This window comes from Giraffa tippelskirchi, chromosome 4 (assembly GCF_054371585.1).
Source record: "Giraffa tippelskirchi isolate mGirTip1 chromosome 4, T2T-mGirTip1v1.2.pri, whole genome shotgun sequence".
NCBI classification, from domain to species: domain Eukaryota; kingdom Metazoa; phylum Chordata; class Mammalia; order Artiodactyla; family Giraffidae; genus Giraffa; species Giraffa tippelskirchi.
In genome coordinates, this window is record NC_137278.1 from 111,816,553 (window position 1) to 111,835,442 (window position 18,890).

At 38.6% G+C, this 18,890-nt stretch overlaps 1 protein-coding gene and 1 long non-coding RNA gene across 4 annotated transcripts in view; both read right to left on the reverse strand.

Annotated features, from left to right (window-relative positions):
- Positions 1-18,890, reverse strand: part of PAWR (pro-apoptotic WT1 regulator) — a 118,111-nt gene that overhangs the window by 83,240 nt on the left and 15,981 nt on the right. The gene's annotated exons all lie outside the window — the stretch shown is intronic.
- Positions 12,311-17,810, reverse strand: LOC145546414 (uncharacterized). Its single transcript, XR_014082892.1, has 2 exons — positions 16,407-17,810; positions 12,311-14,950 (listed from the first exon to the last, which is right to left on the reverse strand). It is a non-coding gene; the product is annotated as an uncharacterized LOC145546414 (long non-coding RNA).

Genomic DNA, 18,890 nt, shown 5'->3' on the forward strand with positions numbered 1-18,890 from the left:
AGAATTGATGCTTTTGAACTGTGGTGTTGGAGAAGACTCTTGTGGGTCCCTTGGACTGCAAGGAGATCCAACCAGTCCATCCTAAAGGAGATCAGTCCTGGGTGTTCATTGGAAGGACTGATGTTGAAGCTGAAACTCCAATACTTTGGCCACCTCATGCAAAGAGTTGACTCACTGGAAAAGACCCTGGTGCTGGGAAGGATTGGGGGCAGGAGGAGAAGGGGACGACAGAGGATGAGATGGTTGGATGGCATCACCAACTCAATGGACATGAGTTTGTGTAAACTCCAGGAGTTGGTGATGGACAGGGAGGCCTGGCATGCTGCGGTTCATGGGGTCGCAAAGAGTCGGACAGGACTGAGCTGAACTGAACTGAATCCCATTCATGAGGCTTCCATCTTCATGACCCAATCAACTCCCAAAGGTCCTCCTTCAAATACTAGCACACTGGGGACTAGGTTTCAATATAAAAATTTAGGGGAGAACACAAACATTCAGCAGTAGCAGCTTATAATAAAAAAGCTTATTTTACATTCTAAACAAAAATTTGCCTATTAAAAATACCCAAACCTAGTAAGAAATTTAACAGGACTATTTACCTATTTTTCATAAACGATTATTTTCAAAAAGCTATACAAAGCTAAAAACAGTCCTTTAAATAGTCACTCACCAGAGACTACCAATTCAAGGTCTGGGGCTGTAACCAATTCCCAGTTGTTTTTCTGAAGTGAGTTTTCATTACCTGAAAGGCTATGTGCGTGCTCAGTTGCTCAGTCGTGTCTGATTCTTTTGGACCCCATGGACTGCAGCCCTCCAGGCTTCTCTGTCCGTGGAATTCTCCATGCAAGAATACTGGAGCAGGCTACCATTTCCAACTCCGGGGGATCTGCCCGACCTAGGGATCGACCCCATGTCTCCTGTACCTCCTGGTGCAATTGGCAGAAGAATTCTTTATCACTGCACCACCTGGGATCCCAGGAAGACCAGAACGATCCTATTTTTTTCACTACATGTTAGGCAGATTCTTTACTGTCTGAGCCACCAGGGAAGTCCCGTTCTTTCACTACACTTCTACAAAATCCTCCCTCCATTAAAATAAAATACATATATGTATATATAACAAATTAAACTCAAAAAAGTTTCTTTACTGCCTTAAGTCTTCTCTAAATGTTGACCCTTTAGGGTCACGTCATACTTTTAGATAAATCATCAGTTACTATAAACTATCATACCACGTTTTTATACTGAATCTTTATTTACTTGAACATGCCCTGAAAGTATATTTTTGTTTATGTTTTTAAACCCATGGAATTAGCTTGTTTTGGGTCATACGTTGTTTTTCAGAAAGTTATTTAAAGCTTTTAAATACAGCATTAACAAGAAAGTCCTAAATGTGATACCAAACTATTTCAAAGTTCTAAATGTGATACTAAACTATTTCAAAGTCAAAGTAAGCATTTTTTTGGTAAAGTTCCAAAGCTTATCCTTTAAAAAAGACTGAAAACATATATTGATAATTGTGTAAACATAGTAAATATGCATCTATCACTACATTAATCAAAAAATTTTTTTAACTTTGTAGTGAACATCCAGTCACTTCATTCCTCATTAAAAACTAGAAAATTCTTCAACTTCCAGGAAGGAAAGACAAGCTCACCAAATATTTTTCCAAAAATCAACACTTATAAGGTTCAACTATGAAGAGGTTTGATATATTACCTCCAATATATAAGGGGAAAAAAAACTATTAAAACAATGAAAAGATTTAATTTTTTTTCAAAACAGGGATTTTTCCATGGAATGATGGTGGCTACTCAAATGATTTTTTCTCCCAAAAAGTGTTAACTTTTTTCAATAAACTTCTACAAATACAAATATTATTCAATATTTATTGAATATTATTATTCAAATATTATTCAAAATATACAAATATTTAAAAAATGTTCTTATAGTCTACAAATAAAACTAAAACAGATACCTTCTAACCATCACTATGCTATTAAATTATAATCTCTAAAATAATTTTCACCAGGTCCAAAATCAACAAGAGATTAAGTCTACTAGAAAAGATTTATTTTGCTGACAGATTATTCTGTTTGGTTCAACTCATATCCTTCAACTCACATGCTTCTCACTTCCAGTCCACATTAAATAGCTATTTAAACTGCCAAATATTTTAAGATCTATAGATGGTTGGCTCAATAAACTCATCTCAACATATTTCTATTGTATCATAAAAATTCCAAAAGTCAGTTAAAATAAAAATTGTTAGGTACAGGAAAACTGACTCTACATTTCATCTCAAGTACACACAAGTAACAAATTAAGATGACCTTCCCCTTTCATTTGTGGGGAAGATGAATTAAGAAATTAAGTTTTATTATGCCTAATTAATCTATTGCTTATACTGCTCTGACACATATCTCCTCTCTCCAGACTTCATTCCATTCCAAGTTTCAGTTTCTGGATTTTATCATTTATGACAGCTTACAACTCCCAGTCTTGCTTCAAGAGTGCTCAAACTGGGGAAGCAATTCTGGAATTAGATTAGAAAGTTCAGTTTTCTAAAATTGAACTGCAGCAAAACTTAACATCCCATAAGAAAGCCTATATTCTTCCTTCTATGGAGTTAACAGTAATATATCTCACAATATACAAGAGCTTTAAACAATTCACAGATATTATCTTGCTAATCTTCACAAATTTCTAAAAGCATCAAATACCCTGGAAGCTTTCAATCCTTTTTAGCTTCTTCTAGCAGTTTCTTAAAGAGATTACAATGTTATATGATATACTACTAAATAAGCAACCTGTAAGATACAAACTACATCTTAATAATTTAAGAAGGCAACTCAAATGTATTAGCAGAGGGCTTCCTTTCCCTTCTAGGAGATTCTAACTCTAAGCAATGGTTTCAATTAGTACAAAGGGGGGCTTCATGGTCCTTTCTCTTACATTGTGCAACAAATGCAATAAAGCTTCCATCTCTCTAAAGGGAAAGAACCAAGCATTGAGCCTACCTTATTTGTACAAACCACATCTCAAGGTAATTATCAATAAATAGTTGATAAAAGAAAAGCATTCTTTATAAAATACTCCAACTAATAAATTCCAAGGTAATAAGAATTAGAGTATCACCATTTTGCAACACCTTAATAAAATGACGATAAACTAGCAGACCCCAAAACAAGGTCCAAAGGAACCCCTGTGGGTCCCCACAACCCTTTCAGAGAATCTGCAGAATCAAAAATATTCTACAATAATTGTTGTTATTGTTCAGTTGCTAAGTTGTGCCCCACTCTTTGCGACCCCATGGACTAGAGCATGCCAGGCTTCCCTGTCTTTCACAATCTCTCAGAGTTGGCTCAAACTCATGTCCACTGAGTCAGTGATGCTCTCTAACCATCTCATCCTCTGCCGCCCTCTTCTCCTTCCACCTTCAATCTTTGTCAGCATCAGGGTCTTTTCCAATGAGTCAGCTCTTCTCATCAAGTGGCCAAAGTAGTGGAACTTCAGCATCAGTCCTTCCAAGGAATATTCAGTTTTGATCTCCTTTAGGATTGACTGATTTGATCTCATTGCAGACCAAGGGCCTCTCAAGAGTCTTCTCCAGTACCACAATTCCAAACCATTATCTCTTTGGCACTCAGCCTTCTTTATGGTCCAACTCTCACATCCATACATGACTACTAGAAAAACTACAGCGGATACTAAGTATTATTACAATGATACTAAGATGTTACTCACTTCCCCACACACACACACACACTCATGAGTGTACATGAAGTTTCCAGAGATTACGTGATATGTAATATCACGACAGACTAAAGAATAAAGCAGATATGAGAATCCAGCTATCTTTTAAGCCAGACAATAAAGAGATTTACAAAAATGTAAAATAAGGACACTCTTCTCACTAAGTTTCTGTTTTGGAAAATAGTTTTCACAAAAATGTTTATCTAAACATACAATGGGTTCATTCCTGTTATTTTTAACTAAGTAATAGATATATCTAAATTTTTTTAGCTTTTTTCCTAATAAGGTAAACACCAATAGATATAATAGCATTTACAATAAACAAAATGTCCTTAGGGTTTTTAATAATTTTTAAGAATATAAAAATTCAATGAAAAAGCTGGCTTAAAACTCCACATTCCAAAAACTAAGATCATGGCATCCAATCCCATCACTTCATGGCAAATACAAGGGGAAAAAATGGAAACAGGGAGAGACTTTATTTTCTTGGACTCCAAAATCACTGTGGATGATGACTGAAGCCATGAAGTTAAAAGACGCTTGCACCTTGGAAGAAAAGCTGTGACAAACCTAGACAGTGTATTAAAAAGCAGAGACATAACTTGCCCACAAAGGTCCATCTAGTCAAAGCTGTGGTTTTTCCAGTAGTCATGTATGGACGTGAGAGTTGGACCATAAAGAAGGCAAAGCACCAAAGAAATGATGCTTTTGAATTGTGGTGCTGGAGAAGATTCTTGAGAGCCCCGTGGATATCAAGGAGATCAAGCCAGTCAATCCTAAAGGAAACCAACCCTGAATATTCACTGAAAGGATTGATACTAAAGCTGAAGCTCCAATAAATATTTTGGCCACCTGATGCAGAGTCAACTCACTGGAAAAGACCCTGATGCTGGGAAAGATTGAGGGCAGGAGGAGAAGGGGGCAACAGAGGATGAGATGGTTGGATGGCATCACTGACTCAATGGACATGAGTTTGAGTAAACTCCAGGAGATAGTGAATGATAGGGAAGCCTAGCTGCACTCCATGGGGTCACAAAGAGTCGGACACAACTGAGTGACTGAACAACAACAAAGAATATAAAGGTATCCTGAAACTAAAAAGCTTGGGGACAGATGATACAGGGAATTCATCAGTATCTGCTAACATCATAGAAAAAGAGTTGACCAGAGTTTTAATCCTCCTGGAAATACAAAGTACTACCTATGAAGTATCCTTGAGAAAATAAAACTGAACATGAATCTGATCAAACATCTAGTTTAAATCAAAATCTATGTGTTTACAGGAAATACAAATTCAGAGGATTATATTAAACAACACCATATGGATGCAGTCAGCACAGGAAAATCAGCTTTAATCAAAAAATAAACTGCAAAAGAATAAAAGAGGAAGAATGCGAAGATTAAAAGAAATTTAAGAGGCACAGCAACCAACTGCATTGTACTACAGATCTTACTTACGATGCTGTAAAGAGCAATACTGCATAGGAACCTGGAATGTTAGGTCCATGAATCAAGGCAAATTGGAAGTGGTCAAACAGGAGATGGCAAGAGTGAACGTCGACATTCTAGGAATCAGCGAACTAAGATGGACTGGAATGGGTGAATTTAACTCAGATGACGATTATATCTACTACTCTGGGCAAGAATCCCTTAGAAGAAATGGAGTAGCCATCATGGTCAACAAAAGAGTCCAAAATGCAGTATTTGGATGCAATCTCAAGAACGACAGAATGATCTCTGTTAGTTTCCAAGGCAAACCATTCAATATCACGGTAATCCAAGTCTATGCCCCGACCAGTAACGCCAAAGAAGCTGAAGTTGAACGGTTCTATGAAGACCTACAAGACTTTCTAGAACTAACACCCAAAAAAGATGTCCATTTCATTATAGGGGACTGGAATGCAAAAGTAGGAAGTCAAGAAACACCTGGCGTAACAGGCAAGTTTGGCCTTGGAGTACAGAATGAAGCAGGGCAAAGGCTAATAGAGTTTTGCCACGAGAACGCACTGGTGATAGCAAACACCCTCTTCCAACAACACAAGAGAAGACTCTACACGTGGACATCACCAGATGGTCAACACCGAAATCAGACTGATTATATTCTTTGCAGCCAAAGATGGAGAAGCTCTATACAGTCAGCAAAAACAAGACCAGGAGCAGACTGTGGCTCAGATCATGAACTGCTTATTGCCAAATTCAGACTTAAATTGAAGAAAGTAGGGAAAACCACTAGACCATTCAGGTATGACCTAGATCAAATCCCTTATGAGTATACAGTGGAAGTGACAAATAGATTTAAGGGACTAGACCTGATAGACAGAGTGCCTGATGAACTATGGACAGAGGTTCGTGACATTGTACAGGAGACAGGGATCAAGAAAATCCCCATGGAAAAGAAACACAAAAAAGCAAAATGGCTGTCTGAGGAGGCGTTACAGATAGCTGGGAAGAGAAGAGAAGCGAAAAGCAAAGGAGAAAAGGAAAGATATTCCCATCTCAATGCAGAGTTCCAAAGAATAGCAAGGAGAGATAAGAAAGCCTTCCTCAGCGATCAGTGCAAAGAAATAGACGAAAACAACAGATTGGGAAAGACTAGAGATCTCTTCAAGAAAATTAGAGATACCAAAGGAACATTTCATGAAAAGATAGGCTCGATAAAGTACAGAAATGGTATGGACCTAACAGAAGCAGAAGATATTAAGAAGAGGCGGCAAGAATACACAGAAGAACTGTACAAAAAAGATCTTCACGACCCAGATAATCATGATGGTGTGATCACTCACCTAGAGCCAGACATCCTGGAATGTGAAGTCAAGTGGGCCTTAGAAAGCATCACTACGAACAAAGCTAGTGGAGGTGACGGAATTCCAGAAGAGCTATTTCAAATCCTCAAAGGTGATGCTGTGAAAGTGCTGCACTTGATATGCCAGCAAATCTGGAAAACTCAGCAGTGGCCACAGGACTGGAAAAGGTCAGTTTTCGTTCCAATCCCAAAGAAAGGCAATGCCAAAGAATGCTCAAACTACCTCACAATTGCACTCATCTCACATGCTAGCAAAGTAATGCTCAAAATTCTCCAAGCCAGGCCTCAGCAATAAGTGAACCGTGAACTTCCAGATGTTCAAGCTGGTTTTAGAAAAGGCAGAGGAACCAGAGATTAAATTGCCAATATCCGCTGGATCATCGAAAAAGCAAGAGAGTTCCAGAAAAACATCTATTTCTGCTTTATTGACTATGCCAAAGCCTTTGACTGTGTGGATCACAATAAACTGTGGAAAATTCTGAAGGAGATGGGAATACCAGACCATCTGACCTGTCTCTTGAGAAACCTGTATGCAGGTCAGGAAGCAACAGTTAGAACTGGACATGGAACAACAGACTGGTTCCAAATAGGAAAAGGAGTACGTCAAGGCTGTATATTGTCCCCCTGCTTATTTAACTTATATGCAGAGTACATCATGAGAAATGATGGGCTGGAAGAAACAGAAGCTGGAGTCAAGATTGCCGGGAGAAATATCAATAACCTCAGATATGCGGATGACACCACCCTTATGGCAGAGAGTGAAGAAGAACTGAAGAGCTCTTGATGAAGGTGAAGGAGGAGAGTGAAAAAGTTGGCTTAAAGCTCAACATTCAGAAAACTAAGATCATGGCATCTGGTCCCATCACCCCATGGGAAATAGATGGGGAAACAGTGGAAACAGTGTCAGACTTTACTTTTTTGGGCTCCAGAATCACTGCAGATGGTGATTGCAGCCATGAAATTAAAAGACGCTTACTCCTTGGAAGGAAGGTTATGGCCAACCTAGATAGCATATTTAAAAGCAGAGACATTACTTTGCCAACAAAAGTCCGTCTAGTCAAGGCTATGGTTTTTCCAGTGGTCATGTATGGATGTGAGAGTTGGACGGTGAAGAAAGCTGAACGCCGCAGAATTGATGCTTTTGAACTGTGGTGTTGGAGAAGACGCTTGAGAGTCCTTTGGACTGCAAGGAGATCCAATCAATCCATCCTAAAGGAGATCAATCCTAGGTGTTCGTTGGAAGGTATGATGTTGAAACTGAAAGTCCAATACTTTGGCCACCTCATGTGAAGGGTTGACTCATTGGAAAAGACCCTAATGCTGGGTAGGATTGGGGGCGGGAGGAGAAGGGGACGACAGAGGATGAGATGGTTGGATGGCATCACTGACTCAATGAACATGGGTTTGGGTAGACTCCGGGAGTTGGTGATGGACAGGGAGGCCTGGCGTGCTGCAATTCATGGGGTCGCAGAGAGTCAGACACGACTGAGAGACTGAACTGAACTGACAGATCTTATTTGGGCAAAATGTAAAAAACATGCAAGAGATAATCATGGAAATCTGAACACTGGATATTTTATATTAAGGAATTATTATTTATATATAATAGTGGTATTGTGGTTATTTGGAAAAGGCAATGGCACCCAACTCCAGTACTCTTGCCTGGAAAATCCCATGGACGGAGGAGCCTGGTAGGCTGCAGACCATGGGGTCGCTAAGAGTCGGAAACGACTGAGCGACTTCACTTTCCCTTTTCACTTTCATACATTGGAGAAGGAAATGGCAACCCACTCCAGTGTTCTTGCCTGGAGAATCCCAGGGATGGGGGAGCCTGGTGGGCTGCCGTCTATGGAGTCGCACAGAGTCGGACACGATTGAAGCGATTTAGCAGCAGCACATACTTATAACCAGTATTTCTTCCCATTAAGCTGCCTGTAATCCTGAACAGTATGTCTTTGTTTATTCCAGCATCTTATTTCTGAACTCTTCCCCTACAAGAGTATCAAAACAAAAAGCAAAAACAAAACGACACCTGGTAATAAAGAAAGGTTACAGACAGGACAAATGTAAAGAGAAGCATCAGGACAGCATGTTGGGGACTTCACGCTAGAAGGATACTGTCTCATACCAATAGACAAATACCAACATGCTTACACACGTGTTTCTAATTGTGTTCTATGGCCAAGACCCTGAAATGAAGAACAAGGTTAAAACCAAGCCACGGAAAGGAAGGAATGGGTGCACACTAAAATTTCACTGCTGTCCTTTTCTATTTCAGATATGGACTTGGATGAGTCTTTACATTTTGCTCTCAAAGTCTTCAGTCCTAGAGGTGCTGAAAGACTAGTCCTAAAAATTATTGGCTTGAACTATATATAAGATTCCCCATCCAATGGAGGCTACGTAAAGATCAAGGATATAAGACCAGTAATATTACACTGAGGGTTACCTGCACTATGATTTTAATAGAATTTTAAGTAACTTGCATTATAGATTTATGAATCACACAAACCTCAAAACTTTCTCCACATGACAAGAGTAAGCTATATCATAGATTAGGGGTCACGTCTATTCTTCCAGTATCATCCAAGTTTCAAATACTTTATCTTGTCATCAGGTCCTATATTGTAATTATTGGTTTGAGAAATACAGTCATCATAACCATAGAACTAAGAAACATATTTAAATAGCAGCTCCCCATCCAATCATCATCCCAAATTAGGCTTCATTTTTAAGTCCTCCAAAAGTAGCAACTCTAACAATATCTTGATACTCTGTTGTTACTTGAACAAGTGTCAAATGTTCTTAAAAAAAAAAATCAGGAAATAAATGGAAAAGTATACTGAAACTGTTAAATAACTTCAGTTCAGTTCAGTTGCTCAGTCGTGTCCAACTCTTTAGGACGCCATGGGCTGCAACATGCCAGGCCTCCCTGTCCATCATCAGCTTCCAGAGTTTACACAAACTCATCTCCATTGAGTCGGTGATGCCATCCAATCATCTAATCCTCTGTCGTCCACTTCTCCTCCTGCCCCCAATCTTTCCCATCATCAGGGTCTTTTCCAATGAGTCAGTTCTTCGCATTAGGTGGCCAGGGTATTGGAGGTTCAGCTTCAACATCAGTCCTTCCAAGAACACCCAGGACTGATCTCCTTTAGGATGGACTGGTTGGATCTCCTTGCAGTCCAAGGGACCCACAAGAGTCTTCTCACCACAGTTCAAAAGCATCAGTTCTTCTTTATAGTCCAACTCTCACATCCATACATGAGTACTGGAAAAACCATAGCTTTGACTAGATGGACTTTTGTTGGCAAAGTGATGTCTCTGCTTTTGAATATGCTATCTAGGTTGGTCATAACTTTCCTTCCAAGGAGTAAGTGTATTTTAATTTCATGGCTGCAATCAACATCTGCAGTGATTTGGGAGCCCCAAAAAATAAAGTCAGCCACTGTTTCCACTGTTTCTCCATCTATTTGCCATGAAGTGATGGAACGTTGAGCTTGAAGCCAACTTTTTCACTCTCCTCTTTCACTTTCATCAAGAGGCTCTTCAGTTCTTCTTCACTTTCTGCCATAAGGGTGGTGTCATCTGCATATCTGAGGTGATTGATATTTCTCCCAGCAATCTTGATTCCAGATTGTGCAGTATTTTGAGCATTCTTTGGGATTGCCTTTCTTTGGGATTGGAATTAAAACTGACCTTTTCCAGTCCTGCCGTCACTGCTGAGTTTTCCAAATTTGCTGGCATATTGCGTGGAGCACTTTCACAGCATCATCATCAGCTGGAATTCCATCACCTCCACTAGCTTTGTTTGTAGTGATGCTTCCTAAGACCCACTTGACTTCACATTCCAGGATGTCTGGCTCTAGGTGAGGGATCACACCATTATGATTATCTGGGTCGTTAAGATATTTTTTGCATAGTTCTGTGTATTCTTGCCACCTCTTCTTAATCTCTTCTGCTTCTGTTAGGTCCATACCATTTTTGTCCTTTATTGAGCCCAACTTTGCATGAAATGTTCCCTTTGTATCTCTAATTTTCTTGAAGAGGATCTCTAGTCTTTCCCATTCTATTGTTTTCCTCTATTTCTTTGCATTGATCACTAAGGAAGGCTTTATCTCTCCTTGCTATTCTTTGGAACTCTGCATTCAAATGGTAATATCTTTCCTTTTCCCCTCTCTTCTTTTCACAGCTATTTGTAAGGCCTCCTCAGACAGCCATTTTGCCTTTTTTGCATTTCTTTTTCTTGGGGATGGTCTTGATCCCTGTCTCCTGTACAATGTCACAAACCTCCATCCATAGTTCATCAGGCACTCTATCAGATCTAGTCCCTTAAATCTATTTCTCACTTCCACTGTATAACTGTAAGGATTTGATTTAGGTCATAACTGAATGGTCTAGGGGTTTTCCCTACTTTCTTCAATTTAAGTCTGAATTTGGTAATAAGGAGTTCATGATCTGAGCCACAGTCAGCTTCGGGTCTTGTTTTGGCTGAATGTATAGAGCTTCTCCATCTTTGGCTGCAAAGAATATAATCAATCTGTTTTTGGTATCGACCATCTGGTGATGTCCATGTGTAGAGTCTTCTCTTGTGTTGTTGGAAGAGGGTGTTTGCTATGACCAGGGCATTCTCTTGGCAGAACTCTATTAGCCTTTGCCCTGCTTCATTCTGTACTCCAAGGCCAAATTTGCCTGTTACTTCAGGTGTTTCTTCACTTCCTACTTTTGCATTCCAGACCCCTATAATGCAAAGGACATCCTTTTTCGGTGTTAGTTCTAAAAGGTCTTGTAGGTCTTCACAGAACTGTTCAACTTCAGCTTCTTCAGCATTACTGGTCCGGGCATAGACTTAAGATTATCATGATATTGAATGGCTTGCCTTGGAAATGAACAGAGATCATTCTTTCATTTTTGAGACTGCATCCAAGTACTGCATTTTGGACTCTTTTGTTGACTATCATGGCTACTCCATTTCTTCTAAAGGATTCTTGCCCACAGAAGTAGATATTAATGGTCATCTGAATTAAATTCACCCATTTCAGTCCATTTTAGTTCTTTGATTCCTAAAATGTCAACGTTCACTCTGCCATCTCCTGTTTGACCACTTCCAATTTGCCTTGATTCACGGACCTAACATTTGAGGTTCCTATGCAATATTGCTCTTTACAGCATCACCTTGCTTTATCACCAGTCACATCCATAACTGGGTGTTGTTTTTGCTTTGGCTGCATCTCTTCATTCTTTCTAGTCATGTCTCCACTGATCTCCAGTAGCATACTGGGCATCTACCGACCTGATTGCATGGCAATCTTTTTTTTTTTTTTTTATAAATTTATTTATTTTAGTTGGGGGCTAATTACTTTACAATATTGTAATAGTTTTTGCCATACACTGACATGAATCAGCCATGGGTTTACATGTGTTCCCCTTCCTGGACCCCCCACCCACCTCCCTCCCCATCCCATCCCTCTGGGTCATCCCATTGCATGGCAATCTTTTTGCCTTTTCATACTTGTTCATGGGGTTCTCATGGCAAGAATACTGAAGTGGTTTGCCATTCCCTTCTCCAGTGGACCACATTTTGTATATAACTTATTCTCTATAAATACTAGTTATTCTTTGCTTTTAATGGATTACCTTTCTAAAAAAAGAATGCCAGTATTTTTAACCTGTGAGTGCATAAAAAGCTAAAGATAGGTGTTTGTTTTAAACAAGAAAGGAAAAGAAGTTGTTAATCACACTGTTTCATTCTTTGCACCAGAGGAATTTTTATTATTTTTCCCCATTTTAACAAATTAAACAGTTTTAACAACAAGAACAACATTTTACAAACTTGCATATTTGATAGTAAGTAAAGTCTAAAAGAAAAATGCATTGAAAGTTAATAAATTACAAAGAGATCTTACTGTTTTTAAAACTATTCTCAAAGATTACCATGCAATCAGGTAATTTAAACTTAAAAAATGAAACTATCATCCCAGTTAATGCAGTAAGAAAAGGAAATGAAATGTATACTGATTGAGAAGGAAGAAATAATACTGTTCACAGATGATATGATCATATATGCATAGAACCTGAAAGAATCATCAAAAAATCTCTAGAACTAATGATTAATTACAGCAAGGCTGCAGAATATATGCTTAGTATTTTCAAAATCAATAATTTCCCTATATACAAGCAATGAACAAGTGGAATTTGAAATTAAAAACAAAATATATTTACATTAGCTCCCCTAAAATGAAATATTTAGGTAAATCTAACAAAATATGTGCAACATCTATATGAGGAAAACAACTCTGATGAAACGATACCAGAAGAACTAAATACAGATATTCTGTGTTCACAGTTAGAGAAATTCAACACTATCAAGATTTCAGTTCTTTCCAACTTGATCTATGGATTCATCGAGAGCACGATCAAAAGACCAGCAAGTTATTTTCATAGATATTGACAAACTGATTCTAAAGTTTATACAGAGAGGCCAAAGACCCAGAGTAGTCAACACAATATTGAAGAAGAAGATCAAAGTTGGAGGACTGACACGATCCAACTTCAAGACTTAGTATAAAGTGACAGTAATCAAGACACTTTGTCACTGGTGAAAGAACAGGCCAATAGAGAGCCCAGAAATACAGAAACAGATCCTGCATTAAATACAGTTAACTGACAAAGGAGCAAAGATAAAATGGTCTGGAACAATTGGACATCCACATGCAAAAAAAAGAATCAAGATTCAGACCTATACTTTTCATAAAAATTAACTCAAAATGGATCACAAATCTAAACGCAAAGCTTAAAATTATAAAGCTCATAGAAGACAACTCACATAGAAGAAAATCTAGATGACCTTGGGTTTGGCAGTGACTTGTTTTTTTAATTAAATTTTTTAAAATTATTTTTGGCTGCAGTGGATCTTAACTGCAGTGCTTGGGCTTTTTCTCTCTAGTTGCAGTGAGCAGGGGGCTTCTGTAGTCGTGGCAAGTGGGCTTAGTTGCCCCCAGGCACATGGGATCTTAGCTTCCAGACCAGGGATCAAACCTGGGTCCCCTGCAGTGGAAGCACAGATTCTTAACCACTCAACCACCAGGAAGTCCCTGGCAATGATATTTTAGACACAACACCAAAGGTACAATCTATGAAGAGATATAATTGATGAACTAGACATTAAAATTAAAACTTTCTGCTCTGCAAAAGACAGTCAAGAGGACAAGAAGACAAATCACAGTTTGCAAGAAAACATTTACAATAGACACATCTTAGGACTTCCCTGGCAGTCTAGTGGTTAAGACTTTCACGCTTCCACTGAAGGGAGTACAGGTTCCACCTCTGGTAGGGAACTAAGATTCCGCATGCCTTGCATGCCATGTGGCATGGCCAAAAAAAAGACAAGTCTGAAAAAGGATTGTTATCCTAAATATACAAAGAACTCTTAAAGCTCAACAAAATAAACAAGCCAATTTAAAAATGGGCCAAAGACCTGTTAACAGACACTTCATCAGGAAGATACACAGATGGCAAACAAGCATATAAAAAGATGCTCCATATTATGAGTCATCAGGGAAATGCAAATTAAAACAAGGTACCATCACATATCTATCAGAATGGCCAAAATCAGGAACAGTAACAACCCCAAATGCTGTTGAAGATACAGAGCAACAGAAACTTTTACTCATTGCTGATGGAAATAATACAGCCACTTTTAAAGACAGTTTGACAGTTTCTTAAAAAGCTAAACATAGTCTTACCATATAATTTATCGATCATGCTCCTTGGTACTTATGCAAAGAAGTTGAAAACTATGTCCACACAAAAATCTGTACATGGATGTTTATAGCAGCTTTATTCATAACTGTCAAAATGTGGAAGCAACCAAGGTATCTTTCAGTAGATGAATGGATAAATAAACCAGACAATGGACTATGATTCAGTTCTAAAAAGATATGAGCTATCAAGTCATGAAAAGATATAGAAGAAACTTAAATGCATATTACTAAGCAAAAGAAGCCAATATGAAAAGACTACCTACTGCATGATTGCTACTATGTGATATACCAGAAAAGGCAAAACTATGGAGACAGTAGTAAGATCAGTGTTTGCCAGGGGTTAGGAGCAGATCTGCATAGGCAGAGCACAGATGATTTTTAGGGCAGTGGAACTACTCTGTACAGTACTGTATCAATAGCTATGTATCATTATACACTTGTCCAAACCCACAGAACTTACAACACCAAGAGTGAACCAGGATGTAAACCATGGACTTTGGGTGTCTGTGTAGGTTCATCAGTTCTTACATATATACTGCTCCGGTAGGGAATGTTGATAATGGGGAAAGTTCTGCACATGGAGGGGGAGGCTGCTGCTGCTGCTAAGTTGCTTCAGTCGTGTCCAACTCTGTGCGACCGCATAGACGGCAGCCCACCAGGCTCCCCGTCCCTGGGATTCTCCAGGCAAGAATACTGGAGTGGGGTGCCATTTCCTTCTCCAATGCATGAAAGTGAAAAGTGAAAGTGAAGTCGCTCAGTTGTGTCCAACTCTTAGCAACCGGAAGGGGAGGAGATATGTAGGAAATCTTTACAACTTACACTCAAGTTTATTGTGACCCTAAATCTGCTCTTAAAGACTACTGAAAAACAACAACAAATGAAACTACCAAATCTGTTCCTAGATTTGTCAAAATAAAAAACTAAATGGGCAAAATATTTTGTCATTATCATGCCCATCTTATATGATACTATTACAAATTTTTTTCCTGAACAAAAAATTCCAATCAGTAACAGTGAAAACTCTTCATAGAAAAATCAGTGGGTTATAAAATGCTAAAAATCTTTAATGCAGTTTCATTCTAAAAAATTCCACTTGACATTAAAAAAAAAAATGTTTCCTTAGACATAAATGATACAAAGGGAATAATTTACAAAATTGCAAAATAACAGCAATTACTGTAACTGATTCTTATGCCCACAAATTTTTTGGCAGATACTTTCTTGTATTTGTTATCCTCAACTATTTACTGGAATGGGTAACATTACATACTGTAGTTCACAATAAAAAAAGGGTTAGCATCAACTGAACTCCAATTTCAAGTCAACTTCAAGATTTTGTGATTTTTAGAGCAGGAATCCGGGAAGAAGTATAATTTATAAATGAAATCATCTATTCAGACATATCTGCCCCATTCTCAATGAAGTCTTAATTATGCATTAGCAAGCAATGAGCTTCGAGTTGAGGACATCAAAATAAATTGCGTATCAGTGAAAGGTAAGCTTCAAAAGGGAAAACACTACATTCAAATAATTACTTCAGGACCAGGTATAGCTTAAAGCTGCTTTGTTTTTACTCTTCTATTTTCTAACTTTATTTTTCCGGTTGCACTGGTCCTCACTGCTGCATGCAGGCACTCGCTGCTGTGGTGCATGGCTCTTCACTGCAGCAGCCTGCTCCTCTTGCTGCAGAGCACAGGCTCTAGGAGTGCAGGCTTCAGCAGCTTCAGCACATGGCTCAGTAGTTGTGGTGCACAAGCTTAACTGTTCTACGACACGTAGAATTTTCCCCAACCAGGGATCAAACCCGTGTCCCCTGCATTGGCAGGCAGATTCTTATCCACTGCACCATCGGGGAAGTCCTTATGTTTACTCTTTTAATCTCAGATTCAACAAAATGAAAACTTGAGGAATGTAATTAAAGTCCCTTTCTCTAATCATTTTACCATCTAAAATATTCCACCAAACTCAAGATTGAATCTCTTCTCTGGGAGAAGCATGTGGATACATTTCATTGACACAGGAAAGGTTTAATCAATAAGCTAGAAACACAGGCCTTGTTGTTCAATCGCTCAGTCATGTCCAACTCTGCAACCCCATGGGCTGCAGCACACCAGGTTTCCCTGTCCTTCACCATCTCCCAGAATTTGCTCAAACTCACGTCCATTGAGTCGGTAATGCCATCCAACCATCTCATCCTCTGTTGTTCCCTTCTCCTTCTTCCTTCAATCTTTCCCAGCATCAGGTCTTTCCCAGTGAGTCAGTTCTTTGCATCAGATGGCCAAAGTACTGGAGCTTCAGCTTTGCATCAGCCTTTCCAATGAATATTCAGGGTTGATTTCCTTTAGGATTGACTGGTTTGATCTCTTTGCAGTCCAAGACTCTCAAGAGTCTTCTCCAACACCACAGTTCAAAAGCATCAATTCTTCGATGCTCAGCCTTCTTTATGGTCCAACTCTCACATCCATACATGACCACTGGAAAAACCATAGCTTTGACTAGATGGACTTTTGTCGGCAAAGTAATGTCTCTGCTCTTGAATATGCTGTCTAGGTTGGTCACAGCTTTTCTTCCAAGGAGCAAGCGCCTTTTAATTTCATGGCTGCAGTCACTGTCTGCAGTGATTCTGGAGCCCAAGAAAATAAAGTCTCTCACTATTTCCATTTCCCCTCCATCTATTTGCCATGAAGTGATGGGACTGGATGCCATGATCTTAGTTTTTTGAATGCTGAGTTTTAAGCTAGCTTTTCACTCTCCTCTTTCACCTTCATCAAGAGGCTCTGTAACTCCTCTTCCCTTTCTGCAAGAGTGGTGTTATCTGCATATTTGAGGTTACTGATCTCTCTCTCGGCAATCTTGATTCCAACTTGTGCTGGAATTAACTTGGTCTTAAGTTCTATATACTGAAGGTGGAAGTAACTTTCTTAATTCAAATATATTGTCATCTAGAAATGAAGTCAGGCAGAAAGAAAGCACTTAAGCTCCAGATTGTTTACCCTTCTGACATTTCATTGAATAAGTAAGAAAAATGAACATACCTTTCTAAGGATCTTTGGAAAGTCAAAGATTTCGACAGACAGTGAAAACGCAGGTTTAGATATTTGGTGAAAAACCACATACAAAGTTACAAATGTGGACTAGAAAGCAAAAGCAATTGATTAATATTTTTTTTCAATTGATTAATATTTTAACAAACATATTCTAATTGCCATGATCAAATAAGCAACAGGAATTTCTCAAGGCTTTATATACAACTTATGAAGTTGCACGCATTTTATGAAAATACCATCCTTAACCAAAATATTTTTAGTGCTCCTCTTTTGGAATTTCCATGAGAGCTTTGGCATATTCTTCTGAAAAACTGTTCACTTGATAAACATTGATTCATCACCTCGTTTATGCTGTAACTCTGTACTGATAACAAATGTTTGGCATCTGAGGGTAGATAGACTCTTTGAAAATAACTATCCCAGATCATCCTTGGGTAACTTGGGTGATTAGGTTAATTAATGTAATTATTATGATTTTTTAAAATGAAATGTTAGAACCTTAAATGCATGTTGCTAATATCAAAGAAGCCAGTCTGAAAAGGTTGCAGAGCAGGATTCCAATCCTATGACATTTGGATGAGGCAAAACTACAGAGAAAGTGGATAGATCAGCGGTTGCCGGTCAGAGGAGGAGGTGAAGCATAGGGAATTTGTTTAGGGCAGTAAACTACTCCCTATGATTCAGCAATGGTAGATACACACTATTACACATTCAACTATCTATCTGTATCTAAAAACTGTATAACAAAGAGTGAACAGTAATGTAAACTGTGGATTTTATTCAATATTGGTTCATCAACATTGGTTCACCAACTGTAACAAATGTACCACACCAATGCAAGATGTTAATAATAAGAGAAACTAGGCAGCAGTGGAGAATATGAGAACTCTCTACTTAAAGCAGCTTTAACAGTCTATCAACATGCATACCTCATTTTATTGTGTTTTGCTTTGTCTCACTTTGCAAATATTGCATTTTCTTTCACCAACCCTGAGTTGAGCAAGTCTTTCAGAACCATTTTTTCCAATAGCATTTGCTCACTTCCTATCTCTGTGTCAGATTCTGGAAATTCTAACAGTAGTTTAAACTTACTCATTATTTGTTATAATCTGTGATCAATGATCTTTAATGTTTTGGGGTGCCACAAACTGCAAGGGAAGCCTGGCGTGCTGCACTTCATGGAGTCACGGAGAGTTGGACACAACTGAGCAACTGAACAATAAAACTGCAATCATGTAAGACACCGAACTTTGATAAATGCTATGTGTTTTGACTGCTTCACCAACCAGCATGTCCCCTATCTCTCGCCCTCTCCTCAGGCTTCCCTATTCCCTGAGACACAATATTGAAATTAAGCCAATTAATAAACCTACAATGGTTTCTAAGTGTTTAAGTAAAACGAAGAGTCCCAAGTCTCTCATTTTAAACTAAACACTAGAAAGGATTAAGCTTATTGAGAAAGACATGTTGAAAGCCAAGACAAGCTTAAAGGTGGCCTTCTCGCGCTAGACAGTCAGCCAA